At 38.4% G+C, this 24,266-nt stretch overlaps 1 protein-coding gene across 1 annotated transcript in view; it reads right to left on the bottom strand.

The window, feature by feature from the left end:
• LOC121370985 overlaps nt 1-24,266 on the bottom strand; it is a 60,355-nt gene that overhangs the window by 29,118 nt on the left and 6,971 nt on the right. The window contains exon 2 of the mRNA XM_041496563.1: nt 15,879-15,962. The gene's annotated coding sequence lies outside the window, so the exon portion shown is untranslated. The remainder of the gene's footprint in view (nt 1-15,878; nt 15,963-24,266) is intronic.

The raw sequence follows: 24,266 nt of genomic DNA, 5'->3' as shown, positions 1-24,266 counted from the left end.
ATTAATGCCTGAGATACTTGCCGAGCTATCAGTGTAAATATTTTTTTGATTGGTGCAGATTATAATCCGTCATTTTTTAATTGAAAAAAGTGAAGTTTACGAACTTTCTTACTCTCAGCGCATGCGCACTCCATATATCTGCTGTTGCGACCTTAGTGAAAACGTCAAAGTTTGTAAACAAATGTATCAATTTCTCGATTTTATGGGCTCTTATGACTTTGGGATTGATTGTAGATTATGCTAAATGTGTAATATTTGTAATTTTTGTCTTATAAACGACACGAAGGTGGTTTTTTTGTGTCTTTTGTCCGGTAAACATCTGACATGCGTGGGCTGTACCATTGCTGCTGATGCAAGGTGTGGATGAGTTGTGTGTTATGTGCATTTCGTGGGCCTATACCAGAAACAGCTAGCAGTCTTGAGTAGGGTTTTTACCTTTATTATTTTAGTTAGGATCGACGTTTTGGAAATAAGAAAAACATTATTTTTTTCTGTGAATTTAAATAAAATTATTTCAAAAAAAAATAAAATAGCGAAATAATTTTTATTTTTTTAGACAATTTTCGATTTTTGAGCAATATTCCACGGTCATTTTCATAACCATAGTAACCACAAACTTCAATTAAAATGACTATGTTGTAGACATATCTTACAATTTAAGGTGGTTGTGGTTTTGAAGATTTTGACGAAAACGCGATATTTGACATTTTGTGTGAAATTCATGAAACTCAACCCTCCTAAATTGACAAATTTTAATATGTTGTATGAATTCTTTATTTATGCAAAGGAGTAAAGATATACTATTATACTATAAATTTTGTTAAAAACAATCCTTTTTTTTTTTTTCCTTGATTATTTTAGTTTGGGACGACATATAGTCAAAAAAGGATAAAAGTTTTGGAAATTTAAAAAAAATAAAGTGTGTGCAAGAGTCAGGTGAACTATAATTATTTCAGTTTGCATGTCAGTCTGAAAGAAAGAACAAACTAATTGTAAACTGAAATAAACAAAATAAAACATTATGTACAGATTAAAATGTCCCTGTTTCACAAACAATCAACTGCGAGGGTCAACGTGCAGCAGTATTGTCCTGTAGTGCACAGGTAAATATTGTATGATTACACCCCTTCTCTGTAATGGTCTAGTCCGGCTCGGTAACTAGTCTATATTTAGACGGAAGCGCGTCATAAATGATTTTTAATCTAAAAATAGACCGCCACGCCAGCAAACTTCTTCTAATGTAAAGGTCCTTTTGGGGTCTTTTACGGTCAAGTGGGGTCAACATTTTTGTATATCTTCAAGACTAAGGCTTTCAACAAACCGCTACTTATGGATTACTTTTCATTAATAGGTTATACAAATGTAATAAATCATTATGTATCTTGTATTTTCATTGTATTGTCTTTATCGTTATATTATCTATAAAAAGGACCACAAATTTGATTAGTATAAACATTATCCACCAGATGGCACTGTCACATCTAGGTCAAGTTTAGACCAACATGTCAAATACATGGACACTAGCTGGCTTTATAGGCAAGTTATTATTACTTTTTTTAAATACGTTTTTCAGTGTCACACTTATTGTTTGTCTTTACCGTTAGTTTAATTAAGTATCCAGAAAACACGAGAAACCCATCGTTTATATTTTTCATTCAGTATATATATATTTAAAAGCCATTTGTATGTATGCATTACTGAAGTACATTGCAGACTGCACAAATACCATGGATATGCCATGTGTCTTTACCGTTATAAAGTTTATCTTTACCGTCACCTATATGTTGAATAATGGCAGATTTGACAATTTTTCACAATCATCGAGTCTAGCATTACATCTTACATATGCCTGTAATAGTAACAATTATAGATATCTATATACATTTATAAAATATTTACCATTATTAATTTACTTTGCCACTGATGTTTTAACACTAAACAGTAAAGACATGAAGGTAAAGACAATTGTTTACCATTATGCCTTACTATTAAAGGGACACACCCTAGTTACGTTTATTTGTTAACCATTACGGCGTTGTTTTTCGCTATTAAACCCCATTTTTCACAAATAAAATTGCACTTTACTTACATTTTATTATTTAGAATACACATTTCCATTCACCTGATGTGCTTTTTGGTAATCCTGATGTTTGTAAAACCACGAAATGCATTTTTTGCATTTTTTCACAAGACGTGTTGTCGAGAAAAAACCGTTAAGCAAGCGAGGTCCAATCTATTTTTAGAGGGGATATTTCCATTTCAATGTCACAGACGTTGGTATATCACGTGACCGTTATCATTTTGGTTCGGTTTGTTTTCTCGTGCACGGTTCGCGCAATCAACATCCGATTTGTTGTTGTTCATTTGTGAGATTTTTCTTCACAGTTCGTGAACATTTTCAGTAACAATAACGTTCAGTTAATTAAGTGTCTCAATACAAAACGTTACAAACCCTTAAAACCAATAATTTTGCTAAGTCTTACGATATCTGGAGAGGGGATACAACCAGGACAGAACGGTTGGAACATGTCCAGGAGAGGTGAAACGAACGCACCCCAAGTCTGTGAAATTTGTCGTGACGTAGGCATTGTTGTGCTTCGAGCGACATCTACCGGTGACATCAGAATACTAACTTTCAAAATTATTTCAAGCAATTGGGACATGGGGATTCCCATGGTATTTATCGATATAAAACCTGCTTTTTTACTCCATTTGATAAAAACGTGATCTAAGTGTGTTACAGGTTTGTAGATTAACCAAATTATAATTTATTTTCGCTGGATGGAACTAGGATGTGCGGCTTTAAGGGTAAAAAAGCCGAAAAACACGAACATATATATTTTCATGTACATTTAAAACAATCATGTATGATTTGTTAATTCAAATAATGTATCACTGATCTTATTTACTTTAGATTTTACTATTAAAAACATGAAAAACAACATTTAAAAAAAGTTATTTACTGTTATTTGCCCCTTTTTGTGAAAATAGCCCACACACGCGCGCGCGCGCGCGCGCGTGTGTGTGTGTGTATAAAATATTAACTCATCTTTTCTTGTGTGTGTATAAAACATTAACCCATATTTTCTTGTTTCAGTCCCCCTTGGTGTCCAGACGATAAAAACACCCACATCGGTGTCAGCCGTCCTAAATCTGGTCGCAAGTATGCTGTTTTCATATATAATAAAATATGATTAAGTTATACTTTTTAGAATTCAGAAATTGGTTTGTAGATATTATTGGTGAGATGTGTGACAGATTATGTCGTAAAAAAAGTAAATGCCCAGTCAATGTTTATTATTTTTTTGTAAGATGTCACTAAATGTAGCATTACAAATCATGTGCAGAACTGGGATAGCTAAAGACGCAAAACTAGCAGCATAGACTCCATTTTGTGTAGGGTTAGAAGTATTTATATCCATGATGTATATTGTGATGGAAATATTGCATGTAGCAACTTTAGAAACATGTTACTATTGCCGTCTATATAATTTAATTTGGTGGAATTAACTCAGTAATGGTCCAGTTAATGCTACACCATTATCCTTTTTTGTATTGTGTACCTATTACAACATGTTCTAAAAGTAGAAAACCAACGATGTCAACACTTCAAAACACACCATCGACTTCCCATAGTTCCAAACGTACTCCCAATCCTCCTCACGTCCTCGAACAGCCGCAGTTGTTGGTGATGAAACAGGGCATGTGGCGTCCTGGCTCGAGCCTACCAAAGCCAAGACGTTATCGACGGATGCATCTTCGAGACTTCTTCCCTCGAAACTTTGACATTCTTGCAGTGATGTACAATACGTATTTGGAGAAGTCCAGGTTCACACGTAATCCAAGACTGAAACGGTGAATGGGGGAAAAAGGAAACCATGTATCCCTTGCATCTCTTTTAATATACGTCAGCACCTTTCTGCATTTAACACTGCCTTTTGGCTCTTGTGTATTCGTTGTGGAAATATCACCCTTTGGTTGATTTTCTGTCAGTTTCTCCTTCTCCATTTTTGCCTTCAATGATAATATTTCGGAACTGTCATGCAGCATCTCTTGCATGTCAACATCTTACAATCTAGCACCACTTCCCTGTCCTTATCTTTTCAAATGTGACACGTAACCTGACTAACAAAAATCCTTGCTCACTCACCAGGTATGATTTTATGACAAAATTAGTTTGAATGTATCCTTCAGACTGACGCTGACACCAAGGTGGCTGTTTTAGCTCAACTCAATTGTCTCAGACCATTTTACTTCTAGTCGCTGGCAGATGAGTTGTCAGTGTCTCCAGAATCGCCGATTTCGTGAGATTAGTTAAGATTTTAAACATTGAAATCCAGTCCTATCCGATTCAGGAAATTAACAACAATCCAAGAAATCATAAGAATATATCGAGGAGTCATAAAAGATCCTGCAATGTGCTTCATCGAATCTGAACGACAAAACCATATTCCCATATCAGAAGTCGTGACTCCATGATCCACTATCTGGTGCCCGTCCATGATATTAATTAATAACTGGGTGAGAGTTTCTTATCTAAACAGGTCTTAAACACTAATCCACATTTTTCACTTACAGCCGTTTATGATTACTGAAATCAAACATTACTTATATTTTATTGTTTAGATAATCCATTTCCGTACAACCGAAGTGTTTCTGGTCATCCTGGTGTTTCTAATACCACAAACGTTTTCATATTTTTAAAAACGTACGTGCGTTGGAGAAATAACAGTAATGGAGTCGAGTTTTAGTCTATTTCTAAAGATATTTCACCGTTTCAACGTCACAGACTTTTGTTTCACTCTCATGTAACGTTGTCCAAATGTGTTGCATTTTTACGGGTTGAAAATAGAGTTTGCACCTTTAACAATGTCCGCCTGCATGAACATCTGCATGTACCATATCTTATTTATAACATTCAAGTTGCACACCACTATTTACCTTTGCATGTATTCTGTAAAACAAATACTACAATTTCGAGAGAATTAAATTAATGCTATTTTTATGACAACTAACATGCAAAAAGTAAATATAGGTTGACCATAAAAATGTGGGAGTTATCCGTCCTTATTTCTGAGCAGTCTGATTTTGCTGTTATATCAGCAGCAGCATAATATCACATGAACATTTATTATTTAGAAATAATAAATAACAAGCAACTTCAAATAATATAGGTTATTTACATATTACAGAGGTCAACATACTAATAATCGTACAAGATTTGAAAGGTACATTGTATTTCTATATTTTATATTAAATGTTGTGGTACCTTAATGAATCATTTAATGTCCAGCGTTAGTTTCCTTGACATCACTATCATCTACAGGCACACTATAGTATTATTGTAATAGCCTTCAGTTGTCCTAAAACACCATAACTAGATTTCTTTATGTCTGGATTGGAGGGGGGGGGGGGGGGGGGGGGGGGGGAGTAAAAAGACAAAAAAGGTATGTTTTTATTATGAATGGTTGTGGCTTGATAAAATACTAGAGACTCATAGCTGTAACTTCGTTAAACTTGCATAGACAGCATGCGAGTCCATCTTAATTCACAGTAATACAACCTATTTCATAGCACCTTTTTATTCATTACTTCTTTCCAGATCTTCCCCAGAATTACATCGCACCCCAGACGTGCTTGAAAGTAAAAACAACGAAGAAGACCTAAAACCGGAAGTTAAAAAACTCCACCGAAAGAAAAGCATGAAACTGCCAACAATACGCATGCGTAAAACCCTTCCGCCTTCGAAACCCGGTGCTATGTGCTTCACCCTGAAGGGCGTGAACGCCAGTCACGAGGACATGAAAGACGTCATCGAGTCTCAGCTCGGCTGTGTGCTGGACACTCTTCTCTTCGACCCCGTGTACATACACATGGGCGAGGCCGACACAGAACACAAGACCATGTGGGTGTTCACCGTCAAGGGAGCTACCCTCAACAGCGAAGACTTGCAGCAAGGCATAACGTGGAACGGAGAGCGCTCGCGCATCCGTAACCTCGACGACGTGATGCAAGATGAACACAATGCGTACAGGATGTTCAAGTCCATCCAGGACGAAAAATCGTCGAAAGGCTTGGGCGCTTTGAGGAAGCGATCAACTGCTTCCAAGTGTCAACTGGCCTGATGGTTTGTGTAAAAACCACCACCTGTGATAATAAGTTAAGTAACGTGTGCATATAGGAACTGAAGTACCGAAAAACAACGAACCAGCAACAGTCATGTAATTTACTATCTTGTACATAGGTTTACATAGGTTTATATACGAAACAGCAAGTGGGGAAACAAAAGTATTTAAAACATTACTGAATTATGCATAGGATCTGAATTACTATGCAGTGAGTGAATTAAAAGGTCAACTAATCTACATAATTATGCACTATAATAGACCAATGATTTAACATATAAAATACAAATATACTTATTATGTCATGGGCTACATATTATGCTAAAGTTAAACTAGGACCTGTGCTTGAGGGTACACTAAAATTGTAATTTTTGTTTTTCGTTGACGTCAGGCCATAATAGATACCCTCCAATTTGTGTGCACCAAAATGCCAACACGTGTCAATAGCATGAATTATGTATTAATATGTAGTCTACAGTTTAAGGATTTCGTTCTACGCGAGAGAATCAAAGCTACCACCATGAGGTACAAATTTTTAAAAAAACCCCTGTAAATTCCATTTTCTTCATAAATATTATCTTCGCAGTCATACTTTTTAAATGGGATTACTTTAAACACATACTGCACATTGATATGGACTCACTATTGCTTAAACATTCCAATTTTGCATATTATTATATATAATACAAAATCTCAACTTTAACGGGGTTTTTCTTGGCTTGGCTGAATTTGTTTTTAATATTGTTTGTTTATCACATAAGCAAATTTAATACAATGTAAGTTAAAACAGAATTAAGATTACAATATTGTGGAGAATCTTACAATTTTTTTTAGAGATTTTGAGTGCAAAGTGATTACAATATAGGATCAAAGTCTGTCTAAATGTTATATTACACCTCGTCATAAATATCGCACCACACATTTTAAAGTAAAATTAGAAAATATAAGTTTCGGTTTTTTAAACTACAAGTATATATTTAATATACTACAACATCTGTGAACATAATATCACAAACACACCCTGTTCCGAGCTGCACGTGCATGCTCAGTCGAGCATGATTGATCCGGGGGTCGGTTTGCTAACAATGCAGTATGCACATAGCCTCTTTTGGTGTATGTTATGTTGGCAGACACAGCTAAAATTTGATTTTAGGCATAAATTAAGCTTTATTTTGACCAACCAGTGAAATGCCCAAGCGTCCAGTGCCTCTGAACCAAAGATGGCGAATTATTGGTATGCACCAGACTGGTATGTCATGTCGTGCTATTGGAACACAATTGAACATTAATCACACTGTCATCAGCAGGCTAATACGTAAACATACTGCTTCCGGTGAAGTGAAGGATGCACCGAGGTCTGGACGTCCCAGAAAAACCAATGACAGGGAAGACCGTGCTCTCGTACGCCAAGCCAGACGAAGCCCAAAGTCTACTTGTACACAGCTGCGACATGGATGGCATCCATACAACAGAGTGTCCATCAGCACCATCAGACGACGCCTAAATTCTGCAGGATTGAGAGCAAGACGACCAATCAGACGTCCACTCCTCACAAATCAGCACCGCCATGCCCGTTTAGCCTGGTGCCAAGCACGTAATCGCTGGAACCTGAGGACATGGAGAAGGATCCACTGGTCCGATGAAAGCAGATTTTTGCTGCATCATACAGACGGGAGGGCACGAGTTTGGAGGCAGAGAGGCACAGCATATGATCAGAGGAACATTCAAGCTGAGGTTCCATTTGGGGGTGGATCCGTCATGGTGTGGGGGTGTTGTTCCTATGATTGTAAACTTGACCTCATCACAGTTCCCGGAACACTGAATGGACAGATGTACCAGAACTTGATCCTGGACGGTGCTGTTGTGCCTCATTTCGATAACCATGCTCTCGCCACACGTCCAGTCTTCATGGACGATAATGCCAGACCACATCGTGCTCGAGCTGTTGTTCAGCATCTCCAACACAACGCCATTGAGACACTACCATGGCCTGCCAGAAGTCCAGACCTAAATCCTATTGAGCATTTGTGGGACATTTTGGGACGTAGGGTGAGAGCAAGGGATCCTCCAGTTCAGAACCTTCAGGAATTGACCCATGCATTGCATGATGAGTGGCAGCAGATCCCTCAACAGAGCATCAGACGTCTGGTGACAAGCATGAGAAGGCGTGTAGAACATGTTATCCAAGTGCGAGGCGGTTACACCAGATACTGAGTTAGCCAGTCATTGTGGACCTTACTAGTGTGTTTGACATTAATGAAATGTGAACTGTGTTGTGTGTCTGTTGTAACGACCCCGGCAGCCATACTTATTTCACCGTATTTTACGGTGATTTTAGTGAACTTTACTTTGCTACAATTAAACCCTCATTTAGTGCTCAAATTCGGTCTTGTGTTGTAAATTTTCTGACTGAACGCTCACATGAGGCCATATAAACAGTTTAATGTGCTTTTCTAAGCACCATTTTTATGAGGCTGAAGATCCAGTTTTACTTAGTGAACAAAATTGGGTGGTGCGATATTTATGACGAGGTGTATATATAATAGCACACTATTTGTTATACAGATATAGCTTAACAAATTAAACATTATTGAATATATACTAACTCCTAAAATAGCTGCCATTTTAAAGATAGCGGCAGAGTGGGAAAAGCTGTTGAATCTCCCTCGTGATGGGACTTGGGGCTTGTAATCGTACCCCATAATTGTGGAATATACGCGTTGATTACATGCCTACCCTTTGTAAACACCGCCTGTCGCTACTTAGTGATTGAATGGTTTAGTGAGATCTTCGGATCTTAGTAACGATGAGTGAAGCGAGAAGACCTCAGCACCGAATCTCGCAGACTTGTGCTGCCAGGATGCTAGGGATGCCAACCGTCGACAGGTCATAACTTGCTCTTCTGGGAGTCATCGTCAGGTCAGGTTAGAGAATTTAACGCGCACATTTAGAGCACGCGTGTCTTGGGAACAGGTGTCGACCTCAGCCAGCTCCTCCGTCCAGGACAGGATTCTCCCATGGTGGGTGAAAGGCCTTTATACCGGCGAAGGATCATCGGCTCCAAGCGTCCTAAGAATCGGATTGCTTGGAAATGCAGCCCAGTGGGTGATAAATTTCGACAAAGGCTAAATAATGTCATGAGTCCGATACCAGACGAGTATAATGAGTGAAAGTTGAAAAAAACTTCATATTCAAAGTAATAATAAAAGATATCTTTAAAATGGCAGCTAGTTTTAATTTTAGAAGTTAGTATACTATATTCAATAATGTTTAGTAAACTGTATTTACATGCTTATATCATTTCAAAATGCAGGCGCATCGCTTTGATCAACCTGACTTGTAAAACAACATGAATGACTTGATAATATAATAAACTATTTAACTAAATATATTTCAATTTGCATTAACAGGACGAACTGAGGTTATAGTATTTTCCTCTCTTAAAAATCTAAAGAACAAATACATACTATTAGGCCTATTGGTAGACTACGTTGGAGCAAAAACGACCACCCATGACACACAAATGGTAATTTTCTTTTCTTTGGGACTACGTAATTGGTCAGTCCTGTAATTTCAGATGGGAAAATCTACTTAATCAAGAGATTTACAGAATTATTTACTGTAATAAAGCATGACGGCTGATAATTTCCATAACCATTTTATGGGTGGCAGGTTATTTGACAGTACATTGTGATATTAATAATACCGGTACGTATTTTTGTGTCTAGACGGCGGTAATTAATTGCCTTGTCTGGTTACCTACCAAATAGACACCTGCAAATCAGGGATCAGTGGTGGAGGCTATTAAAAAGAATAGACCCATTAACTAAGAAAACACTGCGTTTATTATTTCAGTACGGAGGTTAATGCATGGACCAAACATGATACAGTTATTTTGACTGACAATGGTGGTATATATTTTTTATTGAAATATAATATATACTTTTTGCTGGCTTACTGGAATGGATATTATTACACAACATTGCGATGCATACCTGTTTCATCATCCCGCAAAAATCCCGTTTGTTTAGTCAGTTCTAAAACTAATTCCTGACGTGACGCGTTAAGTATTACGTAACCACCGGTTCGCCAGAGGGCATATTCACTGGGATCAAACAAAATGGCTGTGCCCGTTATATAATTAAATATACCAATATACTTGTTGGTATTAAGCAATAAGCATTCCTTTAAAGTTGAGATCTTGTATTGAATACTTTACAAAATCGAAATTTTAAAGCAATAGTTTGGTTATTTTGTATAATGCAGCACATTATTCTATATGGAATAACCACGGTGATCGCTTTCACTCTTGTCTGGTAAAACGAAATTCTTTTCTAAGCCACTTTTTGGATTCTGCCTCTAGACTATATCAAATCAAATGCTATAATATCGGATATCTACTCAAATTCCATGACTTTGACATCATTAACTGAACATATCCCAATTTCTGTTGGGGGTTTTCTTGAAATTTTTGTGTCCATTTAAATTAATTTAAGAATGGCTAATCCAATCAATTAATTTTCAGAATCATTATAAACAGCGCATGGTTTGCCTGAGATTGGCCTTTCCATAATATATACTGACGGGAAAAAACCCCGCAAGTTCAGTTTTGGTAATATAACTTCTTTTTTTTATCCGTATACCAAATGAAGTAACATTTAACACATAATTACCTCATGGTACTGTCTAAAGAATCTTTGGTTACAATTGGGTCAACCGTGAGCACGTGCAAAGCTGCATTCTTTTCACCGATTTGTCAAGAAAGCGTGCATCCGGGCCACTGCCACGTGCTATGGACTTGAACACCATACCAAATCGAAGTTTTGAACAGTACACATCGAGTGCACAACATTTCATTTCAACACGACTGAAAAGTAAAATGCCGAGAATGTTACAAGTTGATATGGCTATGCTCTAATTATGCAGGGGCAATCGTATCGTCGCGTCAGTCAACGATAGCGCATTTGGTTCGGCGTCTTAGAGCCACCGGAAGATTAGCTGACCGTCTCAGGAGCGGAGGTCCGCGCGTTACGTTGCCACGTCAAGATAGAGGCATATGTCTTTCACACCTCCGTAACTGATTTCAGACGGCTACAGAGACGGCGAGTCAGATTGTAAGCACTCGTGGTCGCCCAATGTGTACACGTACGGTTAGGAATCGGTTGCGGAGTTCAACTTAAGGCCACAACGTCCCTACCTTGGTCCGCCACTTACACCCAGACGACGTCAACATCTATTGCATACACATGCACAAAATTGATTTCACTTGGCCCACTGGAGACGTGTGTTATTCACTGACGAGTCTCGGTTCTCGCTTTATAGGCCAGATGGACGACGTCGAGGTGAGCGATATTCAGACGCGTGCGTAAAGGAAAACGACAGCTTTGTCTGTTATGTTTTGTTTATTTTTTTCCTTTTTTTTTTTTTTTTTTTGGAGAGGTGGGGGTGGGGAGGGGAAGGGAGAAGTATTTCTTATGGCGTGAAAAAACCTCGTGGTCATCCAGGTCAATGTTACAGCCGTAAGATATCGGGATCACGTCATCAGGCCTCGTTCCTTCCATTTATCCACTCGCGTAACCTTACGTTGCAGCAGGATAATGCGAGGCCGCACGTTGCTAACTTCCTTTGCTCGATTGGCCATCCGACAGTCCAGATTTGAACTCTATCGAGCTGGACAGGAGGGTCAGGAAGCGCGTCAACGTCCTGAACAACTTCCCTCGGCTCACGCAGGCCCTTCATGAGTGGAATAACATTCCACAAAGAACCATAAACAACTTCATTAGGTCAATGGTAAGGAGAGTTAGAGCAGTGACTGCAGCCCGGGGTGGGCACACACGTTGATTTGGATTAGGAAATGGCGTAGGGTACCCACATTTCAACGTTATCCATGCAAACGCCGTCTGTGATAAATAACACAATGAAACTTGTCAAAATTTATTCAGTAATGAAGACATAACCTAAAAGTCTAAACAATGAAATAATCATCAATAACACATTTGAAATATTTACCACCGAACAAAAACTTGGGTTTGTTTTTTCCGTCAGTGTATACGACATAGTTTTTTTCACAGTATTTGGGGCATATTTTAAAAAGAAATTACTTATTCTCCTGAAATAGTGGAATTTTAATAAATATCCGACATCACAGCATGTCATATGGTCCAACACAGGTGACAAATGAGTAGTGGGTCCCATGTTTTTCACTGTTACCAGTTAGTTTCATGTTCAGGACATACAAACGATTCTAAAAAACCACACAGTGTAGTGTAGTGGAGTTGGGGTGGGGTGTTACACAAGAACTCTGTGTAGCCCATGGCCTATACCTAATATGTCATGGCTACTCGAAGATAATTATTAAATGATTTTGGTATATTGATACTTACTACATGAACACTTGTTCTCATATCGTTTTAAAATGATATAAATACTTATATGCAATTTAGTTTCTGTTTTGCATTTTGTTTTTTGCTATAACGATACTTCATTCAACGAAAACCTTTATTTAGCTCATTCTGTTGACTGTTCGCCTGACGTGCTAGCGTCGCAGGATCGAACCATCTCGGTGGATCCATTCGACTGACTGTTTTTTTCTCTTGTTCCAACCAGTGCACCAAAACTGGTCAACGGTCGTGGTATGTGTTTTCCTGTGTATAGTATGATGCATATAAAAAATCCCTTGCTACTAATGAATTTGTTTTAGCTGGTTTCCTCTCTAAGACTATAGGTCAGAATTACCAAATGTTTGACATCCAACAGCCGGTGATTAATAAATCAATATGCTCTTGTCGTGTCGTACCGGCCTCGGTGGAGTCGTGGTAGGCCATCGGTCTACAGGCTGGTAGGTACTGGGTTCGGATCCCAGTCGAGGCATGGGATTTTGAATCCAGATACCGACTCCAAACCCTGAGTGAGTGCTCTGCAAGGCTCAATGGGTAGGTGTAAACTACTTGCACCGACCAGTGATCCATAACTGGTTCAACAAAGGCCATGGTTTGTGCTATCCTGTCTGTGGGGAGCGCAAATAAAAGATACCTTGCTGCTAATCGGAAGAGTAGCCCATACAGTGGCGACAACGGGTTTCATCTCAAAATATGTGTGGTCCTTAACCATATGTCTGACGCCATATAACCGTAAATAAAAGGTGTTGAGTGCGTCGTTAAATAAAACATTTCTTTCTTTCTTTGTCGTGTCGTTAAACAAAACAAACTTTCATCTAATGAGGATTTTTTTTAAAGGTTTAATTTTTGACAGGCTGAAATTGATTGACATAGGACATTTTGACAGGCACCCTTAAATTATTTTCTGGCTTGTGTTTTAGATAGCTAATACATGTTCAACATCTTGCTATGTGGATTTTTTTTCGAAGGAAGGAAGGAATGAAATGTTTCTTATTTAACAACGCATCCAACACATTTTAATTACGGTTATATGGCGTCAGACATATGGTTAAGGACCACACAGATAAATAGAGAGGAAACCCACTGCCGCCATTTCATGGGCTATAGTTTTTTCGATTAGAAGCAAGAGATATTTTATATGCACCATTCCACAGACAGGATAGTACATACCACGGCCTTTGTTACACCAGTTGTGGAGCACTGGCTGGAACGAGAAATAGCCCAATAGGCCCACCGACGGAAATCGATCAATTGCGCATCAGCCCCAAGTTCAGCCAGCAAACGTTTCGCTAACGTTCGTGAACTATTTGATTGATTCCCGACGTGGCCATTTGTTTTAAGGTGAAGCGCATAAACCAGTCTAGCGGACGTTTTTGTGCTCGGACTCAGATCAGAATATTACATAATATAGTCCATCCCATTCTCCTACAAAAATGTTTTGTTTTGTTTTTGTCTTTTTTAAAAATAATTTCAGTTGGGTTTGACGTAAAAATAAAAATGTTTTGGAAATAACAAAAATATACTATTTTTGTATGTACTTTAGAAAGCAATCGACTCAGAAATAAATAACTTGTAGTAAATTCCACAGTATTAAAAAATGCGTTCCCAGTGGAACGCACTATAAACATTGTTTCTATTATCTATTACAACTGTGTTACTGTCACACACAATTAATTAAAACTGTAGGTGTGTTTGTATGTTTAAGTGAAATTATGATAATTAATGTAAGACGAGATTGCAGCTTTTAAAAAAAATCTAAAATGTTCATGCAAGAAAACCAAAACAATCAGGGTGGGTGACAGCTCGCTAGATTTATCTCCTATATTTAACACATGGTCAAACGTAAAATCAGCAACTTAATTTTTACCCGTATCATTCTTTATTTTTAAAACATAGGTGGGGTCATTTATGATGACAGGGGCTGGCATACATAAATCTCAGTTGAAGATTCAGAAAAATACTGTGGTCATCGGTCATGCTTGCTGTTAGCGGAACGCGCCGGAACTGGAAAGCGGTTAGGGGACGTAACTCTGCCTAACTTTCGCGTTAATTTCTAATAGAGGTCGGGGGGTATACTCACCAGAAAACGTTACGCACTTCCTGTTATATAATTCTCTATGTACATGTATATACATACCGTACTTGAAACATTCTGAACCTTTTATTGTTGTACTGTATTTAATATCTGAATATTTAAATATGGTGCAGTACATACTGTCTAAACCATTTACATGGATATTTTGAGTATTTTTATATTAAACACAAGTCTTACAATCATAAAAAGTGAATTTACATACCATTCTAGGCAAGTCTGCATTACATATACTATTCACCTATCTCACAACAGTTCATCTTGAAATTGCTCCCTTTTTTGTTGCTTTTTGTAATATTTTAGAATTGCAGTTCTATTTATATCAAGCTTAACTTATGTTTTGGTGTATATAATTGACATCTACATAGAATATTGTCATCAGGCGAACATCTAGCACTATAAAAATCTAACTTTCATTCCCAATTCTCAATCATTTTATCTGACCCAAATATGATGTATGTCAAGTTCATAATTTTCTATTTCTACATTCTTCCTTTTATTCTATAAAGTAGATGTTAATAACAACTACAAAACAATATAATATGAGGTATGATTAATTATATACTTCTCAAAATAAGTTAAGCAATGCCAGAAATGTATTAATTTCTATGTATACACACACTTAGGATTGCCTGAAGCCTTTATTATTAAAACACACTGACCTGGCTTTTTTGTTTTTTTGTTTTTAACAGATTGAGGCTGCATTAATCAATTGTGGTTCAATATATGAAGTTTATATATTATGTTCACAAATTTATGAAGATGTCCCTCAGTTCTTAGTACCAGCCAATTGTAAGTACCTTTCCTCGGCATGTGTGTTTTAAATTTACAATTCATCTATCTCACAGAAGCTTGGAATATTTAAAAATATATATACACTCTGTCTAAACCTGTGTAATCCGGATCTCTGCTTAAACCGGTCCATTTCTAAAGCCCCGTCCAGCTACCGTTTATCTCTTAGGTATAAATCTCTGCCTAATCCGTACTCTGTCTACTCCGGACTCCACCACTCCAGACGGCGGCTCGCGGGCTTCTTATCATATATCATCATTCATATCATTCATATCATCTTAACAAAAGAAGGGCCCACCTGTGTTACATGGATAACCTGGGGGGGGGGGGGCGGGATGGGGGGGGGGACGCCGTGGTAGGGTGCATATTTGGGTGCGGTAGGGCGTTGGCGGTTTTGGCCGATAGGGAAGCCTGTTAGGAGGCCTCCCCCCCCCCCCCCCGGAACGCCCCCCCGTGGAAATCCGGACTTACCAGAGTGGGCCTCCCGCCTGTTTGATCGCCGGATTGCCGGTGGCGCTGTGCTCCCCGCTTTACGAATCCTTTATCCTCCAGGGCCTAATTTAATAAATTAAAAATATATATATATATATATATATATTATTAGTAATTAATTAATTATAGTATATATTTATTTGGAACTGCCCGATCGAAATTGTAACTAATTGCACCTACTAATTATCTATTAAAATAATAGAATGTTATAAGGCTCTTTAATTATGGTGCTATTATTAATATGTGAGTAATAATATATAAATATGATAGACCCCTATTTGTAACTGTTTTATTTATTTATTTAATTTTTTAAGTGGTCATACCACATTATTTAAAATTATCCCATGCACTCTTTTTATCCCCCCCCCCCCCCCCCCCCCCGCCCCGGAATCGACAACTGGCGATGTCAGAGGCTGACTCCGGGGTGGGCGTGCCTGAACCCTTGTGGATAGGGGCACGTAAATATAGTTGCCCGTTGCCCGTTACTCCGGACTCCGGATCAAAAATCAGGAACGAAAGAACCGTTCATGCATTAATTACCTCTGTCTACACCGGACTGAGATTTGACTGAATGACGGGCTGCTTAATTAGTTGAACAATGATCGTCACTTGCCGAGTAATCAGGACGCCACCGCAAGATCAAATACAAAATGTAATCGCACTGGTGTGAAGTTTACTCTTATTGCGGTAGGCCGTTAGATCTGGAATTTGTATTCAAATAATTTCGTACGTACGAATAAATAATGTTTTAGGAAATAAAATGAAATTTAACCTAGTACAAATATTAGAACGACCAGAAACACGTTTAATATGCAGCCACTAATATTTTATGCAGAAAAATATATTTGATATGTAATTACAATCGTTAAAAAGTCTTTGTTAGTGGATAACATCTTAAAAATTGCAGCAAACTCAGGAATGTCCCTTTAAGTATATGTTTTATGTCTGTGAAATAATCGATTGCAAGTCTGGCTTGTATGACTGTGTTTCCCAACCATCCATGGGTTCAAATGCCATTGTTGATCGCGAGTTGTCGATCATTCAAGAACCATAACTCTGGATGAACTCTGTCTAAACCGGTCCTCTTTGTAAACCGGACTATTTCGACGGTACGAAGTGAGTCCGATTTAGACAGAGTCCACTGTATTTCTATTTAAATTGTACTTAATTTATGCTTAGGTGTATATAATTGACATCAAATATAGTCATCAGGCATATCTAGCACTTGACTTTCTTTCCTATTTCAGTCGTATCATCTGATTCAAATATAATGTCTATCGTGTTCACAATATCTGTAATTTCTTATTTTTCCTGTGGGCCTTTGCTCTTGTTACTCCCTCAATATGTCAACAGCTCTTGTAGCATCAGATCACAAATCATCCACTTCAGCTTCAGTATTTCGTTGGACATTTCTCAGCCATGTCAGATGTGGTTGAGGAATACCCTGGACTTTGTGATACGACTAATACCAAAATGAGACCATGGCAATTTACTCTCTTGCAATTTGCTCTATTGGTACAGCGTATTTTCAGGGAATTTCTCATGGATGGAAGGTTTGCAACTAATTCACAGTAGCATAATAACAGCATTCGTGGTTTGGCACTAAATTTCTCATGTAAAAGGTTTTTTTCCAAGCCACACTTGATCTAAACAATCCCTACAAAGGTCTCAAGGGACAGGAAAACATTACTTTTAAGTGAATAAAAAGGAAGAAAACTCTGCCCTCAGCTTCTTGGGAAGAGGGTTCTATTAGTGAGATAATGTACAATGTTTCAAATACAAACCATGTCTGAGAGTGTTGTAAAATACACAAGAAGATGCACAGACAAAAGTTATACTTCAATGTCTATAAATAGCTGCTAGTTCAACATCCCAGATACGAACATTTTATACACTCAACTTGTGCACAGCATCATTAAGGATGCAGAGAAGACACCAACTAGCAATTCCAGCTCTGCTTACCATTACTGACTATAATACCAACAGTGTTTTTATGCAGAATGGAAAACTGCTGGTTTTGAATATTCTCAAGCAACACAAAGACTTCCTTGAAATGTTGTTAGCCCATGGAAGGTCAGCAAATATTGATGTTCATATATTTAAGAAGCAGATCATTTCATATACCTTCTCTGTGGGAGTGCAGGGGCAAATAACACAAAAACCATTATGACTTGAGAAATATCTGGAAATGTTTGTTGCCAAACCAAGGATAATAATATTGAACTACAGTAGAGTATAAATCAGCCTTCTCCACTCTACATGTATGTATTCACAGAAAATGCTCTGATAATGCATATAAAGAGAATAAATTGCCAAGTTGTCATTTGATATCAGAAATACCATCACATTAAATAATCCTTTTGAAATTAACTTCTGTTTTGAGGGTGCTCAATACATTTAGAAATTAAAATTATCTCAAATATCATTTAAAATAATAATTCTTACGCTGACCGCTACGTTTTAATGGTTTACCAATCTGTCTAGAATGTAATGTTGCATGATATAGACCAAATCTTCAATGTCAACGTGCCTGTGATAAAAGGTTACGTCGCAACTAATAACTGTTGTTTTGGTTAAGACTGTGGAGTCGGTTTTTACTTTTCCAATTTCTGTCTCTTGATAATGGATACATTACTCAGTCATCGAAAAAGGTTGGTTAAAAAGGTGCATTGAATCGATTGGACGATTTCAGATGGTGCATGTCTTCATTCCATGTAGAATAATTATTTGTAGAGGTGATCTAAAGCTAATGACCGCCTGTGACATCCGAATCTTATGATATATCCATCCAAGTGCTGATGTTTAAATGCTTCATACATAATTTTCATAACGGTTACTTTTACAACCTTTTATGTTATGGCAGCAATATCACAGCCTGAAAGGGCATGGGCCATCAAATGTGAAGCAACCTTTTCATGTTTGCGTTTTCCCCATTGCAGTTATTGTTAGCAGCTCTATCATTCGAACTTATATCAGAAGCACCTGTGAAATTATGCAGCTCATTCGGTCTATCGTTCAACAAAACATACCCTTTTGAATGCGAAATGTGGGTGTTTAACCGCTCTGATGCCATATAATTTTCTATAGCACATTTTACACAGCCATTTTGTGTCCAACATATGACTGACATTTGGGATAGAGAGAAAGAGTTTAACCACATACATATAGACGACTCCTAATTTTAAAATGGCAATATATATTTTATTAGTCCGAAGGGACGTAGAATGTGTAGTTCTTCTACATTCGAACCTTGTTACATACCCTATATGTAGCTGGTATTCAAAACTTGTGGCACCATGTTTCAAACGTTTATCAACCGAAATAGTGCAACAAATGGACACACAAACTAAAAATGTATAACCTACCGTACCCTCTAAATCCCTTATAGAAGTACTAGTGTCATTATTAACAAAATACTCGATCATTGAGCTATACTCTGCCCCATAAAATATTGTATGGTAGGGAAAAACCCCAAACCTCACCCCAGAAAACAACAAACAAACAAAACATTTGAACACAAATAATTAAACTGTTTATTTTCATTAACTTAGACACACCCTTGTGAATATAACCTGAAATATAGTCTCTATGGGAGCCACTGCAGGAGCCGGTATGGAAGCAGATACAATGGCGTCTAGAAGAAGCCGACCCGAGCCATCACGGAGGCTGGAACAGTCACCGAGGGGAAAGATGCAACCAGAGACAATGCTGTAGCTGTAACAGCCGTCGAAGCCATAGCTGAGATTGAAGCCACGATGGAAGTCAAAGCTAAATATGTCTTAATCATGGCAGGTAGCATTGTGTAGAGAATGTCCGAAACCGAGTCTGCGATTGAAGGCTGGACTGAACTGGCGGAACGATCGACCCGGAAGTCTCAGAAACTTGTCCTAATTCCTTGGCCCATGAAGAAGAACCTTAATATAAGTAGTCTTCAATTGCCGCACAGAGATTCTCCTGTCCTGGACACGTTATACAAATGTTGTTTTGTTTAACGACACCACTAGAGCACATTGATCAATTAATCATCGGCTATTGGATGTCAAACATTTGGTAATTCTGACTCGTAGTCATCCGAGGACATCCGCTACATTTTTCCTACTGCAGAATGGGATCTTTTATATGCACATTCCCAGACAGGGAAGCACATACTTTGACCAGTACGGAACGAGAAAAACCCAATCAGTTGAATGGATCCACGAACTCTCCGACATGACTGATAATTATGTAAAGACAAACAAACAAACATAAGTCTGGTAAACAACACGACCGATTATCGGCACGTGAGGTAAAAAGATTGGAATTAACACTTTTAAAACAGTGAATTAAACCAAGTAAACCTGTAAAAGGGTAAATAAAATGTGGTAGAAAGTATTCCACACAAAAACCCAACAGAAAACCCCCAGATGGCTTAGATTTGACTGGAGCAAAGCAAATCGGCGGACAAAAAGGAAGTTTTAGTCACGCGACTGGAACAAGAAGCAGAGGACTCGCTGGAACATTTTAGCCATCCCATTGGCTGTTGGGATGTTCGGACCAGACTACTATCTCTAGAGGTGGGGGATATGCCATTGTTTGAGGTCAGGTTAAGTAGAAAAGAAATTAGCATTAATTAATCTATTTGTTGAATGTTAGCATATCCAAACTGTTTGGTATGGGTTTTTTGAAGTACTGAAAACAAATGTAATATAATTATACCTTTCAGGATTGATACCCTTTTGTTAGACCTTTTTATTAATTTTCCAAAATCTTACATCATTAATTTGTGTTTATTACTAATAAAATAAGATTTATATATATATATATATATATATATATATATATATATATATATATATACATCGCTGCTGCTACTGGATTCAGATAAGTCGGGACACCCGCACCGCGCTTCTTACGCTAGTTGTATATGCATATGTACGTACATACATACATACATACATACACACATACATACACACATACATACACACACATACAGACATACATACATACACACACACACACACACACACATACATACACATACATACATACATACAAACACACACACACACATACATACATACATACACACATACATATACATATGGCCCCATGCATATGGTTGAGTTAAAGAACTTCCTTTATATGGAAGCTTCGATAGCTCAGAGCGTATCGTGGTTAGTCTTGCAATTTGCGGGCGAATCGGTGCCACAGGTTCGAGTTCCAGCAACGGCATGGGGCAATTTGTGAGGCCAGAAAGGATTTAATTATCCCCTGCGCCAGTGTCTTAATATCTATGTATGTAACAGTCAACCTCGACATACATACAGTATATAGATATTCATACATCAATACATACTAGCCAGTGCCAGGTCTGCACACTGTTTCATGCACGTAAGCGGGATCGACCGCGTAGATTGTAGGCCCCATGCATATGGTTGAGTTAAAGAACTTCCTTTTTATGGAAGCTTTGATAGCTCAGAGCGTATCGTGGTTAGTCTTGCAATTTGCGGGCGAATCGATGCCACAGGTTCGAGTCCCAGCAACGGCATGGGACAATTTGTGAGGCCAGAAAGGATTTAATTATCCCCTGCGCCAGTGCCTTAATATCTATGTATGTAACAGTCAACCTCGACATACATACAATATATAGATATTCATACATCAATACATACTAGCCAGTGCCAGGTCTGCCCACTGTTTCATGCACGTAAGCGGGATCGACCGCGTAGATTGTAGGCCCCATGCATATGGTTGAGTTAAAGAACTTCCTTTTTATGGAAGCTTCGATAGCTCAGAGCGTATCGTGGTTAGTCTTGCAATTTGCGGGCGAATCGGTGCCACAGGTTCGAGTCCCAGCAACGGCATGGGACAATTTGTGAGGCCAGAAACGATTTAATTATCCCCTGCGCCAGTGCCTTAATATCTATGTATGTAACAGTCAACCTCGACATACATACAATATATAGATATTCATACATCAATACATACATACATACATACATACATACATACATACACACACATACACATACATACACATACATACACACATACATACATGGGCCTGGGTCGAACTCGGAAGGGTCAAATACATCGCAGCGCTCGAACCAAGAACAAAGTCCTGAGTTACACTTAGTCGAACTACCCGATGGGTCTAACACTTTCTCCAACGGGGTTCGAACCAACGGGTTTCAACTGTATATATATTTGGAAACAGAATGAAATTGGAGGTACTATAAACATTAGACTAATAATTTTTTAAAAGCTGAATATACAGAGACATATTTTAAAGTTTTCTTAATTTGTAATCACCATTCATTATTATACGCATAATCTACAACACACACACACACACACACACCACCATTGATATTATAAGCATAATTTGCACTCTCCATTCATTATTATACATATAACCTACACTCCATATTCCTTACTATAAAACATAATCTGCACCCCCCGTTGATTACTGTTATACTATTAGTTTTAACAAATCATATTACGGTTTTATTTTTTATTTTTTCATTGTCTTTTGTTTTCATTTTTAAGTGCTCTTACATTTACATAATAATTAAATACATACAATACACACACACAAAATCTTATTGTAATTAAAACATAAATGAAAATAGATATCATATATGCCTACACAAATATAGATTATCTTTATAACTAACGCTAGACCAATATTTTCTCCCTTTTATTCTTATTTTGGAAGCCTTTGCCGGGGTGTGTGGGGTGCGTATAAATATAACGATATATTAATATGTTCTTAACATGTTTTGAAATTAGATAGTACTTCTTTTCATTATATATACTACTCAAAAGAATTTAAGGGTCAGACGATATTTTCGACATTATTTTCTGAATGTCAATTATATTAGCTAGACCATAATGTCACGCATGGTATTGTTCCATTTTGACGAAAGTAGGTCTAAGCAACCCATAAATGAATTAAAATCCACTGTCATTGACACTGTCGACTAGTTCTAATGGCGAAAACATGCTTACATTTGCACGTAAATTAGGGCGAAAGCGAAAGGTCTGCTAAGTGCCCATAACTTGCTTTTTCACAAAGCGCTTCATTTGCACGCTTTGCACGTGTATTCCATGATCCCAATGCTGAATTTCCGTATAATTGGAGCTTGCGTTCGTGTACGGTGCACACTCCAAATTCGACAATGGTACGACTTCAACTGACTATCGAAGATCGAGGAAGGGCTATTGCTTGGCTTCAGGATGGCAATACGCAAAGAAATGTTTCTCTGAGACTTGGTGTCAGTCAGAGTGTCGTTGGCCGACTGTGGCAACGGTACCAAGCAACGAATTCTGTTCGAAATCGTCCACGTTCGGGAAGACCCCGAAGCACTACAAATAGAGAGGACCGCTACATCACCAATATGGCTCTACGTCAACGCACAACCACTGCACGCCGATTACGTGACAATCTGCGGACTGCGGCTGGAACTCGAGTGTCTGATCAAACCATACGCAATCGTCTGAGAGCCAATAATCTACGCTGCCGTCGCCAGGCTGTTCGACCACCACTCCTACCACGTCACAGAACGGCCAGACGTCACTGGTGCACGCTTCATCTGCGGTGGCAACGTGTTCAGTGGGGTCGAGTGATGTTCACTGATGAGTCCAGGTTTAGTCTCCTGTTCAACGACGGTCGGGTTCGTGTCTACAGACTTCCTGGGGAGCGCTTCGCTGACGTTAACGTTAGACAACGTCACCGGTTCGGTGGTGGCAGCGTCATGGTGTGGGGCGGCATCTCTATCCACCACAGGACCCCCCTCTATGTGGTGGATGGCAATCTGAATGGAATCCGCTATCTGAATGAGATTATCCGGCCGTTGGTTCTCCCAGGCCTTCAGCAGATTGGCGGTGGGGCAGTTCTGCAGGATGACAATGCCAGACCCCACCGCGCCAGGGTGGTAACGGACTTTCTCAGACAACAAGGTATCGCCAGGATGGATTGGCCAGCATATTCGCCTGACTTGGCCCCAATAGAGAACGCCTGGGACGAATTAGGCAGGAGAGTTCGGGATAACCATGCCCCTCCGGCCAACCTTCATGATCTGGGTCAACTTCTTATGGCAGAGTGGCAGGCCATTCCCCAAGAGTTCTTCAGACGTCTGATCAACAGCATGAGGCAACGATGTGTCGAGTGTATTCGCGCCAGGGGTGGATTCACACACTATTAAACGAATGTTCTAATGTGTAAAATCCATGTTTGACAACCTTCAACTTTGACAGCATGTCATGTGACTTTCTTGTATACAGTGACGTTTATTTGTGGGTTTTTTTGTAAATATGGAACAATAAATAAAAAAATTGGTGTAGTTTACATCATCAATCTAATACACTCTGAAACTTATTTGG

This window comes from Gigantopelta aegis, chromosome 4, assembly GCF_016097555.1.
Source record: "Gigantopelta aegis isolate Gae_Host chromosome 4, Gae_host_genome, whole genome shotgun sequence".
Classification (NCBI taxonomy): Eukaryota; Metazoa; Mollusca; class Gastropoda; order Neomphalida; family Peltospiridae; genus Gigantopelta; species Gigantopelta aegis.
This window is presented reverse-complemented; position numbering and strand designations above follow the sequence as displayed.